The following is a 4220-nucleotide window of genomic DNA, read 5'->3' as shown; positions in this document are numbered from 1 at the left end:
CTGCCGAAGACACCCAGCAGGACACCCCACCCGGTCACATTATACTGACAACGGGCTAACAAGTCGTCCCACTCCCAAAATGCTGCGCGCTAAGCAGGAGCACAGCCTAAAGTCATTTAATGGCGGTCTCCGATATGTGCGAGATGCATGTACATGTGTTTTGTGAGGCTGCAGCAGCTTGTTCGTCTCTTTGTTATACCTCGGAACTGATATCGACTTTAAAATGCTACCTCACTGAAGCATACCGCCAAACATAGCAGTACACCCGACAAGGCTATGTTATACTGATACCCAGCAAACAAGTCATCCAGTTCTCAAATGTTTATAGACTTTTGTGCGAAAAAAAGAAGACAAAACCTATATAATATAAGTAATCATGAAACATCTTTATTGATATTAACGTAAGCAAAAGCAATCATGCTCCTGTTTTCATAAGCCTTAAGCGTTTGGGGAGAGTTGAGGGTTTCATTAGCAGTCACACTTGCAGTAACTCCCAGTTATGGTAGAACCGTTGGTATCTGTCTCTGCTTCTTCTGTACATGGCGGCCGTTTCGTTGCCTGGTCCCTGCATTCTTCTAGCGCTTTCTTTGCTCCTAACCAGAATCCTAGCACTGGAAGATTTAAATATGAAATAAGTTATATCAGGAATGTTTTTGATTATCATTGCTTGCGTACAATTATCACAACGTAGATATTCAAATTTCATTTTGTTTGTTAAATGTCCTATCGATGTCTGGGATCATCTAATGACGACGTTCCCTGTGTGCAAGATGCATGCGTGTAGTGTATGTCACTGTGTTTTAAGAGGCGGTAGTTTGATCATTGTAATTAAGGTTATTAAAAAATGGTATTACATTGTATTGTTTTACGACTCATCGACAATTTAAGTCATTTAGAGCCAAACAATCTTTGATGTAAAGGTCCTAAAATGACTGGAGCCAAAAAATGAAAGCAAATTATACACGATTTAAAACCAGTTATATCCTTGCCAGATTTCCGATAGATATTACAAATTTGCAAGCCATCATTCAAAATAAACTGAAGATCGACGATAACAAGCCTCAGTGATTAGCATGAGTGAAGCAGTTGTATTCACCTGCAGTCTACACGTTAGCTGTAATAACATTTTAACGGCCCATCAACACCATGAAGGTCATTAAGGCCAAACATGTGTGTTAAACGAAACAACATCAAACAAACGAAGTATGTAAAAAACATATTGGTACGCTCACGTATATGATTAAATTAATAAACATAAATTACGTGTGAACGATTCCTTCTGTCGATGGGCCGTTAAAATATACAAAAACAAAATACCGTGTTCATCCATTAGTACGTACCACCGACTAAAAATCCAGCGGTCAAAAAAGTACCCTGCCGGGGAATAATTTGAGCATGTGTAACAGCTACCGAGGTTGCAACTAACAGTATGAGGATGATGGTAGTTCTCTGCAAAACAAAAAGAATGTTAAATATTTTCATCAACCGTTCATGTAAAAAAATAAATCATGTTTTTTTTCCATATAATTATAGCCAGGTGAAGGCAAAGGAATGTCTCCGGATCCTATTCCTGTATATTTTGCCTGTACTGTAATCATTTGTAATATTAATATTGGAATGAAATAAAGCTTATTTGAATGCCGGCTGTATCTCACTGCCTCTCTAAGGAAGCGATTACTTGTGGGGCTGACTGCCGAGTTTGCATGATGATCGCAGAGGGTGTCGTAACAGTGACCCACCTGCAGAATCGTGGAAACTCCGTTTGTGTGTTTTATGTCTAAGAGACATAAAATGACAAATTACAACGCTTGGCTTTATCTAACACCTTTGGGACAATCACACCCGTGCAGACAAATAAAGTATAACTACATTTGTACATCGTAGTTTATGAATCCAGAAAGAAACAAAAACACATTTCGAATTCAATTTGAGTCAAGAAATGGGTTTTAAAAAAGAATCAACCTCAATCCAACGGAATTCATAAAAGACTAAAGCGACTGGTAAGTCGTATCTTGTAGAACACGCGGTTTATTTTTAAGTATTCTAAAATTGTATATAAGTTAATAATATCGAATCTGATTGTCAGAATGATTCATGTCCATCAATGTGAATATTGATATGAATTAAATATAATTAAGAAAACAAATACATATATAGATAACATGAAGGTATAGTAAAAAGAAATACAATTTTGAGATGACTGTATTTGGGAACAATTAACAAAACATTTCTCTATTAGAACTTTATAATAACCGTAGATGATGTTATTAATGTAAGATCCACTAATGTGTTAAAATAATTTGGATTTATGCGGCATTAACTAAAGTACAGTTATAAAGAGTATCCATAGGGAATTCTAAGACCATACTGTTATTCTGAAACAAAATACTACACACGGAAACAAATATTGATTCCTGTCAACAAGGTATAAACAAAAGAAAAAAATCTTAATAATAGCTCAGACGCCTTGTTTTTATCCAAAAATGGAATCTAATTAAATAGTGTTTTGGAATTGGGTATTGCTTCTACTAAATATGTAAATCATTGATAACATTTCCATTATGTTAAAACTGTATTGAACTCAAACGAAATGTCGTAGATATTTATGTGAATATGAAATTTATCTCAAAAGTATATTCGATTAATATGAAACATTTAAAACTATGTTTTGTATTGCTGTAGAAGGAGCTATATATCTTGAATAAAAATACGGGATTTCTTTCACAAGTGTTCTAGATTGCAATACTTAAAAAACAACAACAAAAAATTCTTGGCAACCATATTGAAACGCCAGTTAAGTGCTTACCATTTTGATGGCCGTACTTTCTACCGCCGTCCCCGTTGAAAGCTGCTTGAACTCTAATGTCTGTCAAGTGTCTGAATGGTTTTATACCCGGCTGTCACAAGTCTTGCTACTCCTCAGGACAAACACACCCACCGATCACTCAAGCACATGACAGTGACGAAATACATTCTAGGCTCTCGACTGGCATGGGAGTGGACGAGCTACCTTAAATCCAACCACTACTTAATATGAGAAAATATGCGTGATCAGGCGTTTATCTACTTCATTATTTTGGTATATATGAAAACTAATTCATCCATATCGTATGGAATGGGAACTTTATGACAGTTGTCTGTTTAGGGGTTTAGCGTTCCAGGAACATTCATGATCACAGGAGGAAGGAGAATATCTTTTCAACTCCAAGCATTGATCTTAACATCGGGCATCATGTCATGTTTTTAATACTCAAGGGTTTTCCTCTGCTTCTCGCACATACGGCCTAAAAATTACCGTAGCTGTTGAAATGACGATTAACAATACAAACTAAAACAAAATTACAAAGATACTCACGATATTATAACTTTTAATTTTTAATTGATATACAACATATGTCAAATAAATTCGTCATGATAATTATAACGATATATGTCAAATAATTCAATTATTATTATAATACAACATATGTAATCATTATAGTAATACAAATATATCAAATAGATTAATCAAAATGATAATAAAATTTGTCAAATAAATTAATCAAAATGATAATAAAACTTGTCAAATAAATTAATCATAATAATAATTATATAATATATATCAAAGGAAATAATCATAATAATAATAACAACGATACAACTGTTTCATCTTTCTAGGGGTTTCACCGATATCAGGTGTAAAAGTGATTGAAATCATTGAGGGGATAACTGATAGAAACACGAACAAAAATTGATTTAGACAACAGAGATACACTGCCGCTGTGATTTAATAGCTTGAGTGAATCTAGATATTGAATAATAAAAGTACGCATTCTGAAACGGTGCCAGTTTTCATTGCCATTGAATATTATGTCAGCAAACTCCGTTTTAGTATCGTCTACATTTAGCGATATTTGTTTCTCTCCAGAACTATTAATATTATATACAGAATCCACTGAAAGAAAAAAAGTTGATGTTAAACGAAAGGACGGTCATCGCACGACGGTGTAAGCGTACTCGTTGTAAATCATCAAAATCACTCTTCGCATCGATGTAATTGCATGATGACTTGTTTTTGTAATGGTTAATTCTTAATCAAAATCAATAGAACGAGAGCAGGAAGACCTTTAAAGTGTATCAATAAAACAAGCATACCATTTATCCACCCTTACCGACCCCCGCTAGCAATTTCATATCAAAGATATATAACGATGGCGACCTTTAATGCTAATGTTGGAAAA

At 34.5% G+C, this 4220-nt stretch overlaps 1 long non-coding RNA gene across 1 annotated transcript; it reads right to left on the bottom strand.

Moving 5' to 3' along the window:
• Nucleotides 1–362: 362 nt before the first annotated feature.
• LOC117340151 lies at nt 363–2931 on the bottom strand. Its single transcript, XR_004535370.1, has 3 exons — nt 2807–2931; nt 1341–1449; nt 363–611 (listed from the first exon to the last, which is right to left on the bottom strand). It is a non-coding gene; the product is annotated as an uncharacterized LOC117340151 (long non-coding RNA).
• Between the last annotated feature and the right edge of the window lie 1289 nt (nt 2932–4220).

Source organism: Pecten maximus, chromosome 13 (assembly GCF_902652985.1).
Source record: "Pecten maximus chromosome 13, xPecMax1.1, whole genome shotgun sequence".
NCBI classification, from domain to species: Eukaryota; Metazoa; Mollusca; class Bivalvia; order Pectinida; family Pectinidae; genus Pecten; species Pecten maximus.
Note: the sequence above shows the minus strand (reverse complement) of the source record. Positions and strands in the feature narration are given on the sequence as shown.